Source organism: Sminthopsis crassicaudata, chromosome 2, assembly GCF_048593235.1.
Source record: "Sminthopsis crassicaudata isolate SCR6 chromosome 2, ASM4859323v1, whole genome shotgun sequence".
Classification (NCBI taxonomy): domain Eukaryota; kingdom Metazoa; phylum Chordata; class Mammalia; order Dasyuromorphia; family Dasyuridae; genus Sminthopsis; species Sminthopsis crassicaudata.
Genome location: NC_133618.1, coordinates 321,990,658 through 322,003,519, shown reverse-complemented (window position 1 = coordinate 322,003,519; position 12,862 = coordinate 321,990,658). Strand labels below are relative to the sequence as shown.

Genomic DNA, 12,862 nt, shown 5'->3' with positions numbered 1-12,862 from the left:
ATCTGGGAAGACAGGCACACTAATGCAGTATTGGTGGAGTGATCCAGTCATTACTATATCTGTAGCATTACTAAACTTTGGCCCCTTGAATCACTGATGCCAGTATTAGGATTATATCCTAAAGATGTCAAAGAAAGGGGGAAAGAATTGATATAAAAATATATTTATAATAACAAAGAACTGTAAACAAAATAGGTGTCACAAACTGGGGAAATACAGAACAAATTATAATATGGGAATGTACCAGAACATAATTATACCATAAAAAATGACAAAAGGGATGAATCCCAAGAAACCTGGAAACTCTTGTATGAACTAATGCACACTGAAATGGGGGGAAAAATGAAAACAATTTATACAATGAATACAGCATCGTAAAGGAAAACAACTCTGAAAGACTTAAAGAACTTTGATCAATACAATGACTGTGATTCCAAAATATCAATAAAGAGTCAAATAAAGAATCACGTTTTCTACCTTTTGACAGAGAAGTGGTAGATTAGAGATGCAGAATGAGACATACATCTTGGGAGATGACTAATATGTGGATCTATTTTGTTTAATTATGCTAATTCGGTTATAAGGAAGGGCTTTTTTGGAGGGTGAAGTTATAGAAAAAGAGTTGGAGTAGTAATAGTGATAACAAAAAAAAAAGAAGAAAAATAACATCAATGAAACATTTTAAGTTGCAAAAAGAGAGCAGAAGGAAGACAGAGAAAGACACACAGGATAGTGTTGGAACTGCTATGTTTAATCTGTTATATACTTTTTAAAAAAGTGACCTAAATGTAGTAGGGATTTCTGATTTCACATGCAATCCTTTTTTCTGTTCTTCTTTGTATGTAGAAATGATTGTGTTTGTTGATATTTGTCAAGTTAATAATAATTTTTAAAAGATTTTTAAAAGATAACATTTTAAAGTAAAATACCATGATGGGATGCTGAGATTGAATTCATCCCAGCATGCCACACCACTGCTCTTTGGATGGCAATCACAGGACCCAGACATCAAGCTGTGGAAGAGATTCTTCCAAGCAACAGCATCTGGCTCTTTGGCAAACTGAACAGGCAGTTACACTGGTGACTTTGGAGTTGCCTCTGGGTCTGTCACATGGTTAGACTGCTGATAGAGTGTCTGAATCCTCTTATCCTTATGTGTAAATGTTCCTTTTCAAAGAGTTTTTTAGAGTAAAAAAATTTTATATCCTTCCATATATGACTATTTTTTCCTCCTAAAGTCATGGTGACTGGTATGAACCCTGCTGTAGTGCAGCAGCAAGCATCTCTGTTCATTCCCAAGTCACTCATATCTGCCAAAAAAAAAAAAAAAAAAAAGGCAAACATTCTAGCATTAACAGTATTCCCTTTTACATACCATCAATACACAGCATCAGAAATGAAATATTCTGTTCTCAGTCCTGAGTATTTAAACCTATATTTTCATCTTCCTTACTTGCAATAGATCTTTGTCATATTAACTTAACAAATTCATATGAATAGCAATCTAATCTAAGTTTTTCACTCTAAAAATTGCACAAAACAGGTTGATGCTATAATTTAAGAAACATTGTGCTCAGTATGAAAACATTATTGCTTTCAAAATCACACTCCTTGGAATAATAATCTTGAATATCAAAACTGACAGCTCCAGAAAAAAGGAGCCCTCTCATTCTCTTAGCAGTTAAGGAAATCTTGAAGACTTAAGTTTGATTAACTAAGAACTGAGTTCAATAATAGTTCCTAAGATTAAAAAATATAATAAATAAGTTGCAAAAGTATACTCATCAATAAATAACATTTGAAAGTGGTTACTCTTCATATACATCAAAAACTAATCATAAATGCCAACTCCAGAATATTAACAAATCTACCCGGATAAGTGCAAAGCATTAATGGTAAAATCACATACAGCACATTTGTATGGCCTTACTATATGTCAATAATCATCAGGTCCCCTATATTAAAGTAATAATATGGAAAATAATGACAATTGGTAGAACTGGATAAAAATTTTAGCTACAGTCCTATTTAGACCAATGATAATCTACTTCTTGGTTGAGTTCTGAATTAGTTTATCCTTAGAAAACCAATGATTACTAAAAGGAGGGAAAATATAGGTATATTAAACATAATTTTTAAAAAAAATCAGGCTCCTTTTAGTTCAAGGAACATCTATCAATACAATTTCTTTTATTACCTTAGAGAGCTGTCTGATATCAAACGTAAATTATTACTTGGGAAGAGATGGAATTGAAAGAATAATAAAATATTTTGCTTCCATATTTGACAAGGATTTGAAGTTAGAATAGTGATGAATGGTTATATCTAGTTCACGAAAACTTTCAAAAATAAATACAAATGAAATATCCAAAATTTTATCTTACTATTGGGCCTATTAGCTTTTCAAGCATTTAGCAAGTCCATGATGAGATGATTTCTCTTTCAGAGAAAGACAGATGATACAGTGGAAAGAGTACTGGATCCAGACCTCAGGCAGGTTATTTAGCCTCCAATTGCCTCTATTTCCTAATCTGTAAAATGGGGATAATAATAGCACCTATCTCTTAGGGCTATTGTAAAGATCAAATGACAAAATGCTTGTAAAGTGCTTTGCTAACCTTAAAATGGTACATAAATGTTAACTATTATTATCATTAATCTAATGATAATACATATTTAAATATATTTTTATATTTGTATGTGCATATATGTAGACTGATACAATACAGAAACATGCTTTTAAATATTGGATAAAATTAAAGAGTTAAAATTTAGAATCTTTTTCATTCACATTGTGAAAATTCTCTTCTGTTTGTGAGTATATAATCTATATAAATACATAACAAATTACACACTCAGTTGCATCCTGATCTTATTTTTCAGAAACAAATCAAATTTGTACATTAAGAGCCATCTACTTTTGTCAATTCATGCAAACAACTCCCACTGCTCTCCCTGGGAGTTCTGCTGTGGATGATCAATCTGAGTATGTGGTCTTTTGAGCAACTGACAAGTCTTTTCAGGTTTCAATTTTGCTTCACAAGTATTTCTCCATACTCTGAAAAGTAAAGACTTCAAAACTAACTCTGACCCTGAATTTCATATAATAGTTCATTCAGAGGAAAAATAGATTATTTGGGTCAAATATTTATGATAACATTTCATGCCTGCTTCAAAGTGATAGATGCGTTTCTGAGAAATACCAGTAAGTGACAAAATGGGGACATACACAAAAAGGGGAAATGTATAGCCCCTTGTTATAAATGACAATTTATTTTTCTTCAGATATAAGCCCCACAATTTCTAGCTATATTTACTTTAATGAAAATATTGGCATTTGGGAAGGTTGGAGACAGATTTATTTACTAATCCATCATCTTTTTATGGGCTAATATAAACAAGTGATAAGATTATGTTGATCTAAATATATAATACAGTTTGAAGACTACAAATTTCTTTATATTCTAATGCAAAATGTCTTCTTTCTTCTCAGAGAACTTCTTTATTATAAAATGCTGCAGCTTAGGTTTTATCCAAATATTAGCTATTTGGAAATATTTGCATGTTTGTGATATCTTCCATTTTTCTTTTTTCTGTGTGTGCTCATAGGCTACATTAACAACACCTTAGTAGAGATCTGGTATTTATAGTCTGATTTAAAAACAAAATTAAAAAAGTATTTTTGGCAAAACAAATCAACCTTTCCTACTAGTTTTTGTTTAATTGAATATTTTTACCTGCATTAGTAGGTGAGAGTCCTTAGTTTTAGGCTGACAATTATATTAATACTATATACCTACAGATCAATACTATGCTTTTCCTAATAATCCCTGCTTGTGGAAGTCACCCAGGCTTCTCTAAAATGTTTTTGCACATATCTTGAAAGAACAAGATAAAAAGGAAACTGCTTTGCCAAATAAAATTCAGGATATACTGCTTTTGTTATATGTATTGTCCATTTTCTTTAAGTAGTAAATTTAAGTAGTAAAGACACATCAGAAAGCCAGGGTTAGAAACAAGGCAAGAAGGGAACATATTACAATTTCATAAGTATTGACTCTTCTCCTTTTAGTAAATTTAATTGACACAAGTGATATTTCAAATGACATTATAAGTGTTTGACAAAGAATGACCAGGCCCGATATGTCAGTACTCTTTAATCTAAGAAGTTATATGTAGCAAAGCATTTGAAAGAATTGCAGAATCTGAATTCACCATGGGAAAAAGAGAGAGGAATCACTAGAGAGAAGAATAGCTAAGTATAGGTAGCTGATATCTAATACCTGTTGCTGTATCCGTATCTGTGGCTGTGCCAAAGAGAAATTATAATGGGATCAGTGTTGCCCTAACCCTATATGTCTTGGGGACTCCCAGACAAAAACACCTCTCTGGCACCTTAGAGAAAACCCTAGATTCTTATGAATTGCCATATAATGTTGTAGAGAAGTGGAAGGAATGAAAAATGAAGATTGAATGTGAATGGATAAATCCAGTACAATAACCGTTTAGCACCTGGAACGCAGTACTCAGGCTGAAAGGGGGCCAGCAAGGCCTTTGAAGCTAGACTAGAGAGAGTTGGGTATTTGAGTTAGAGTAAGATGAATAATCTTTCCACCACCACAATGACCCTTGGGGGTACAGATCCAGTCAATTCGCAAACTCCTCTGAGTATTCTCTGCCTCCAGCCTAGGTTTCCTATAGTCCCTCAGTGGTCCAGTAACCCCAGAAAGGAGACCTGAGTCTCAGGTGGACTGGCAGCCTTTTCTCGACTTTCTCTCGTTCCTATTCGTCCAAAGGGGCGCAGCACCACCCCAATGCACATAGACAGCCACGAGTCCGGGCAGGAGGCCGAGCAGGACCCTGCAGCTACAATCTGCCGTGGCCCAGCCTTGCTTCCCCACTTCCTGACCAATGGGAGGCACCTCCAACATCCCTGAATTCGGAGTCGTGCTTCCCACCCCTCTACACCCAACCCTCAGGGAAGGAATTGCAGGACTTGGTTCGTCTGCGACCAGCCATCAAATAGATAATGACCGGAGGGGTCCTCTTGGGGGGTGGGGGGCGGAGTCGGGATTCCGGCGGGAAGAGAAGGAAAAGGAAGGGGTAAATCACCAGAGAAATAGGTTGGCTCATCTTCGCTCAGTTGGCTAGACGGCGGTGAAGGATTCCGAGAACGCTACGAGCAAGACAAAACATGCCCACCCTAAAAAAAAAAAAAGTCAAGGGTCACCCCAAACCACTGCTGCTCTTCTCTTTCCTTGAGTTCACCAAGTAGCATAATACAAGGAAGTCCTTAACAAGTTGTAGATACCCGAAATCTAGCTTAAAACATTACCCCCCCAAATCCCTCAGGTTATGAAACCCCAAGGCAGATGCGATCTCTGATTTAGGGCAACTCAGTTTCCACTAAAGTTTCCCCAGGGGATCCCCTCGGCGGAATAGAGCTGCAGCTATTGTGGACAGTACGAGTAGGGACCTGGGAGTCTGGGGATGAGGGAGAGAATCCCAGTATGAGGGAGAGAAGGGGAGGTCCTTCGGAAGAGCTCATCTCCTCTATTCCCCCCCACCCCCACCTCAATTCTTTACAAATCTTTCTCTCGACACCTCATCCTATCTGAGATTTTGTGGTAAAGGAATCGTGAGTCCTAAATAAAAAACAAACAAAAAGTTCTTAGAGACTTTGCAGGAGCTTTTCGGTTTCACTGGCCTAAACAGATCAAATTCAGGAGTCAATCCTCTCCTCTTCCCCAGGCTCAGCATTAGTCGGTGGCTTTCGGATCTCGAGAAAACGCAGTAACACATCTCCTATCTACTTAACAGTATTGAACTGGTAGCTGGAGACTTGTTTATTGGACTACTTTGCCTATTGTTTAATTGAAAGGCCATGCTAGCTCATTAATAGGAACCAACTTTTTTTCTCTCTCCTTAAGTGAGTAAAGCTAAGATCCATCTCTCCAGGGTAGCTGATATCCATTTGCAAACTGCTTGGTTAAACATTACATTTCGACATCTTGGCATTAATTTTTCTGATATTGTAAAGGATACATTTCTCTAAAGAGTCGGATGCCAAAGGATGCAGTTATCTCAGTCTAATCAGGTGAAAGACGTGAGGTTTTGTTTATGAAACTTGTGAAACATCTCTGCTTTGTTCTGATGGGTTTGTTTGTTGTTTTAAAGGTACAATTTCGTAGGTTTTTCTAACACAATCTATCGCTTTGCCCCAATACTAAAGTTTTATCGTTATTTCTCAGCTTGAACAAGGTAGAATCACACATTATGGGATCCTACATCCTTATGAATGAAAAGAGGTAGGAGGAGTAGAGAACTTTTCACTATTTCAGGTAGTGACATTGATGCAACTACATTAGAGTTAATGGCAGCAGCCTGCTCCTCATTATTAATTGTCTTTGTGTTTGGATAAAGTATGTAATCTTCTTCTCAACCACACCATTAAAATAGGTTGCCTTTTCAATTAAGAACTATCTTGAGCACAGCAGTCAATTTTCCTAATGAAGATGCATTATATTTTCACTTTTTTAATAATGGAAAATCCCAGGTTTTCATTAGAAGTGATTACGGAGAAGTACAAGAGGGCTTGTCTAAAATAGATGTAGCCATGTAGTGCATTAAACACTAGGCTTTTAAACAAATTGAAATTTCTTCAGATAAGAGGAAAGCGTGGTTTCAAATATGTTCAAACCCGCTTCATTCAGATTTAAAAATATAGAATTCATTCTGCAAAACGCACTTATCAGATATAAAATAATGATGAAATCAACTGTAGCTATCTTTATCTACAATTACGCCTGTAACTTTTTACTCTTCCTAGCTTACAATTGATTGCAGATATTAAGCTCAAGACTGGTACTGATTGAAAATGTACTTTTAGATAATGTGCAGGTTTTGAACAAACAACAAATAGTCTAACCATTCAAGAACTAAAGTATTCAGCCTATGCACCTATAATTAGTTTTCTTTTCTCTTTTCTTTCTTCCTTTTCTTTTTAAAAACAATTACAAAGGCAATGAAGTTAATAAAATTGTTTAAAGTCTTTATTTTTTATGATGAGCAAAGTCATTTCTATGACTATAAAAACTGAAAGTATGTGAATTTTAATTTAGGAACACTATAATCTATCTAAAGTGTAAATTAATTAGAGAAAAGCAATAGTTTAAATTTGGGCATTAAAAATAGCAAAAATGTGTAGGGTTCATTTCCTAATTTGGGACACGTTAAAAAAAATTCCATATAATAAAAAGGCTTCCCCTAGTTTGAATCTAATTGTTAAATTTTAAAAATATTTTTTCTTTACACACAACATAATATTTCAAACAAAAATTTCTCTCTTCACTGTTTCCTTTTAAACATTAGGGGCAACCCTAGCCATTAATGTAAAAAAAAAAAAATGAAGTTAAAATCCAAGTTGAAGAAAAATGTTCAAAATCAGTTAGGCTTTTTCTTTATGAAACAACAGTTGGTTTCTTACAAACATAACCTTTTTTTTTTTCCCCCCAGGTTTCAGGTCATTAGTATTGCTGTTGTTGTTGTTGTTGTTACTGCCAAAGCCCTGAACATTTTTTAATCAACTAGCCACTAAAGATGATCTACTAAAGAGTGGGAAAGGAGATTTTCGATTAAAACCTTATCCCATCTTGAAGGATTACTTATATTGATTCTTAAATATAGCTACAATTGATGGACTCTAATTAAAAATCCAAAGGAAAAGTCTTTTCGTGCCTAAATAAAAGAAGCTTTTCATATATGGGAAATAAAGCTTATAAAAGGTTACAAATAAAAGATTAGAGATTTATCCAAACTAGTTTCAACCTTCACTGTGGCTTTCTTTTCTTCTTCTTTTCCTTACTTACAAAAACCATTCCTGAGTCTTTTTTCCTCAATTGTATATGAAGTTTGAAAACAGTCAAGATATTGGACTGTAATAGTTGTTTTATATCAGGTCTATAAACTAGAGAATGTTGGGTATAGTAAAACTGCCCTCTAAGTAAACTTGATGATGACTATATGAAAATTATATGAACTGACAACTAACTCTCTCCTATTTATCCTTATCCAGATCCAGTTCTTCCCTTCCCCCCAATAGTCTTGCCACTCCAACATACTTTTATTCAACACCTAGCACATATTCTCTCTCTCTCTCTCTCTCTCTCTCTCTCTCTCTCTCTCTCTCTCTCTCTCTCTCTCTCTCTCTCTCTCTCTCTCTCTCTCTCTTCTCTCTCTCTCTCTCTCTCCCCTCCCTCCTCTCTCCCTCCCACTCCCTTCATCCTCTTACATTCATCATTACACACTTAGTGCTCACGTTCTTATTGTCACTTGTTTTATACTTATTTTGGGAAAAAAAAAAAACAAACTTCACACACCACATTTCTCTTGTCACACAGAACTTCATTATCTTCTTTCCTTTTTTCTTATACCTTTGAAATTTGTTTCATACTGGACTGTTTACACCTGCCTATCTTCTAATCTAGGTTATAATTTTCCTTTCCTCTTATCTGAGAGAATAGCATTATTAGGGGTGAACTATTGATGCTGAATTATTAAGTGTTGATGCCAATTATGCTTTCAAAAATATTACCTTACATATCCAGTCTAATCCCCAGGAAATGGGTATCAAAAGTTGATATCAACAGGGTTTACACTGGACAAATCTAAAAATCTAGAGGAGAAAGTGATTTACTTTTAAAACTTTCTTAGAATTGTTTTTTTTTTTTTAATCAATAAATTTCCCTACCTCAACACCGTATCATTGAAAAGTTTTGACATTCATTTTAATATTCCAAAAGTCCTCTTTGGGGAGGGGTATTTAACTCCCTCCCTTGTCAATTCCCAGCCCCCCACACCCAATACACACCCCCGTCTGTTCTCGAGCCGAAAATGTGGTTTGTTCTTGGTTTTTTAATTAGTCTGAAAGAGTCCAGAGATCTCCCCAACCCCCATCCTCGCAGTTGATAAACTTGACGAAAGGTTTAGAATATTTTAAAGTAACAAACCCGTGGGAGTGGGAATGAGGGGTAGGGGAAGTTAAATGAGCGCCATGCAGAGATTTCAGAATATCTGTCACATTCTGGAAGCTAGATGCAAACGTCACAAATAATTTGATTCAGGTTTATTTGTTTTCTTATCTTTAACCTTCTAAATAAACGATTTAATAAGCATATATAAAATAATCATCCCAAAATCGCAATTTTAAAACGTTGGCTCATTGGTGCAAACAACCTACTAAATACCAAAAATCAAAAAATTCATGGAAAATATATTCAAAGACACAGATAATTGAATGAATAGAAATTACATTGGAAGCTCAAGGACTTACTGAAAATCAGGAGTTAGATTTTTCATCCAAGGAGATCTTTTTTCCCCCTTACAAAAGGTCTAAGGCTTTCAGTTCAACAGACCATCCACCCACAAGAGACCAGTCGCTTTGTCCCGAACTAGACTGGGGTTTGCTGGGACTGTACCTGTGACAGAGCTGCTCTGAAATTTCCAAATTGACAAGAAGAGACTGGTAAGTAAAGAGCATGTTCTTACAGGTGAAGAGCAATTTAGCAACTTTTCCATTAGACACCCAGGAGAAAGCTGGTCTGTTACCAAAGGCTGCAAAGTCTGTGCAGAATTCCTCCAGAAAGAAACAGAAAGTCCCCCCTTTTTTTGTTCTCTCTCTCTCTCTCTCTCTCTCTCTCTCTCTCTCTCTCTCTCTCTCTCTCTCTCTCTCTCTCTCTCTCTCTCTCTCTCTCTCTTTCCTCTCTCCTTTCTCTTCTCTCTCTCTCTCCTCTCTCAGATCCAATCTTTGCTTCACCCTCAGCACATTGCCAAGCTAAAGGGAAATTCTCTTTGATGAAGAGGTGTTTCCAGCTTCTGGGTTTTTAAAACCTAAATCTATATTCAAATCTGGCTGAAGGTGTGTTGTGGGATTTATGAAAGCCTCTTAAAGGGGTAAATTTACCAAACCGTGACAAAATCATCACAATCTGACTTTAGATAGCTGAAGTGGATGAGAATTTTAAAGAGACCCTTGTTTATTTAAGTAACACTGTCCATTTCTGTCTCTGGATTTATTGGCCCCCACGCTTATCCCAAAGTTATTGGACTGGAGGGCAAAGCAAGGGCTAGAAGCTGTCCTTTTCAACTCTCCTTCGGGAAAGGAGCTCACTCTTCACTGCCCTCCAAGTTCCTCTACTAGAGTTCAAACTCTAAAATGTTCAGAATAACCGATCCACGACTTTATATAAAGCTTCAAGCTTTTTCTAAAGGGTAATGTAGAAACTTTCTTCATTAAAGAATTTAACCTAGTTCTTAAGAACTACAGGCTTCTCTGGGAAGTATCTTTGGTCACATTTCCTGAAGTCCACCGCATAACTTTCTCCAAGGCCTTCACTGCCCATTTCTCCTACCACATACTTTACATTTCTTTTTTTCTTTCTTTCTTTCTTTTCTTTCTTTCTTTCTTTTTTTTTTTTTTTCTGGCATTCAATCCCTAAAACATTATGGTCCTCTAAAACATTAAGTGCAAAAACATATACTTTCTTTGCAATTTTTTTTTTCTAGCGAGCCAAACGTTAGTTTAGGGTGGCAGTACCGGAGAGAAATAGAGACGAAGAAGGGGCGTCAGGAGAAGTGATGTTAAAATTGGGGTTCGTTGAATTTGCAATTTTTTGTCATCATCATAGATTTTTTTGTTTTCTATGGAGATATACTTATGTATCATGGTCTATGACAGGGATGCGATTATATTTATCTCTGAGCAAGGATGGTGACATAAACGGGAACCGTCTGTATAAGATTCAGTAGATGAATGGGGGCGGAGGGAAAAGAGAGAAGGAAAGAGAGAAGGAAAGAGGACTGCGCTCCTCCTCTTCTCTCCACCCTTCCCCACCCCCTACGCACACATACCAAGTTCTGTCTCTTCAGTGATTCAGGATTCCCGGCGGAAAATCCATCCTCTTTCTCTTTGTAAGGACCAGGAACACTGAGGGGACTGGGAAACATCCCCTTTACAGCCCGACTAGAGCTGGAGCCTCGCAGTCAGCCCAACTCTCACAAGTGAAGTCAGTATCTCCTACCCTTCTCCTGCCTGGAAGATGGAAGGATTCAAAGAGGAGGCAGAAAGCTCTGCCCCAGGGAAGCAGGCAAAGCCAACTGCTGAAAGCCGGGCTGCCGATTGCTTTCTGACTCTCACGAATTCACATAATTCATTAATTGCTGTAAATCCCAAGGACAACCACATTTGATTACACATACAGTATAAGAAGTAGCAACAAAGAGACGAATTAATTACCAACTTCATTAACATAGGTCCCCCAATTAAAACCATTGAGGTTTTATTTGGGTCGGCTTGAATTGTTGAGCGGGTGGTAAAGAGGTTTAATTTTTTTTTTTCCTGGGGTGCGGGTTCGTAGAGACGTTTTCCTATGATTACCCCCACTCCCACCCTTTCGGCTTCCCGCCCCTCCCCTCACCCCGCCTTCCAGTTCAATTTGTTTTTTGCTTTTTACCAAAACCTACTTCTGCTTTAAATTTGTCATTTCCCTGTCCCACTATCTAAAGCGAAAAGGTTAACACCTGCGGGCTGTACCTTTTTCCTTCCCATTCAAATTCTCCTTTAGGACATTACCTCAGATTCACAGCTCTGCTTCCTCAGGGTTTTTTTCAAAAGTCTTTTGCAGCTGCCGCTCTTGGTCACATCGCGATGCAACTTTATTATTATTTTTTTTAACCTTTAATTACTTGATTGGTTTTAAAATATTTGGGGAGTGGTGGTAGTAGGTTTTTTTACCTTCCATTCTGACTCAGTTAAATCCCATATAGATGTCAAAACTACAGCATGAGGTACCTTTCCAAATCTTTCTCTTTCTTGAATTCTAAAACTTCTTGTCCATGAAGCAATCCCTTGGCTGAAACGGTACAGGCTAGAATGATCATTTATAGTCTGCCTTCTTCTAGTTAAGGTTACTTGGTGGGTTTTCGAGAATATGATTTGGTGAAGCCGTAAGGTTTCAGCTAGGTTCTTAGTTTTTATCCGTTTTGCTCTTTGATCTCTCTCTCTCCTCTCTCTCTCTCTCTCTCTCTCTCTCTCTCTCTCTCTCCCTCTCTCTCTCTCTCTCTCTCTCTTTTTGTCTCATTAACATTCTTCCTCTCTCTCTCTCTCTCTCTCTCTCTCTCTCTCTCATCTCTCTCTCTCTCCTCTCTCTCTCTCTCTCTCTCCTCTCTCTCTCTCTCTCTCTCTCTCTCTCTCTCTCTCTTCTTCTCTCCCCCTCTCTCCCTCTTCTCTATCTACCTCTATTCCCTCTCTCCTTCTTGTTTCCTTTCCGAGTATCCCTCCTCCACCTTTTTTCTTCCCTCAGCTTAGTCTCACCCTGTTTGATACTGCAAATTCTTGTTTTTGACATGCTTTTTGCGTCTGATCCAAACATTTCTTGGCAGCTTTGGCTGGGCATTGCCCATAATTTACCAACCTCCCCCTTTCTCCCCTTCCAAATGTTTACTTAAATATTTTTGTGCTCCAATCTTAGATTTCATTTGTTTCCTCTTCTCTAGTAAAGGGAGAGAAAAAAGGAGGAAGAAAGGGGAGAAAAAGGTAATACGATCTCTCCTGTCCATCATTTTAATTGTACAATTAGTTCATATGCTCTGGCCCATAATGTATATTTTAAATCTAGTATAGTTTCTTTCATGTATATTCTATGTAATTTTGGGAGCTGTTATTTGTTGCCTCGTCGTCCCCCTGGTGCAGCAGTGGCCTGTTTTCCTCCCCCTGTTGTGTGTTTTTATTATTTTCCCTCTGGCTTAGATGTGTCAATCATTCTCTCCCTGCCATTGGTTGGAGAGTTTGCGTCAAAAAGTTGCC

General features: G+C 37.0%; 1 long non-coding RNA gene across 3 annotated transcripts in view; it reads right to left on the bottom strand.

Moving 5' to 3' along the window:
* The window catches only part of LOC141553480 (uncharacterized), a 74,200-nt gene extending 64,414 nt beyond the window's left edge, over positions 1 to 9,786 (bottom strand). Inside the window, exon 1 of one of the 3 annotated variants that reach the window (XR_012485470.1) lies at positions 9,332 to 9,786. This is a non-coding gene — a long non-coding RNA (uncharacterized LOC141553480). Of the gene's footprint in view, positions 1 to 5,112; positions 5,194 to 9,331 lie in introns of those variants that run through there. The other 2 variants (XR_012485469.1, XR_012485471.1) reach the window with 2 other exon arrangements.
* Between the last annotated feature and the right edge of the window lie 3,076 nt (positions 9,787 to 12,862).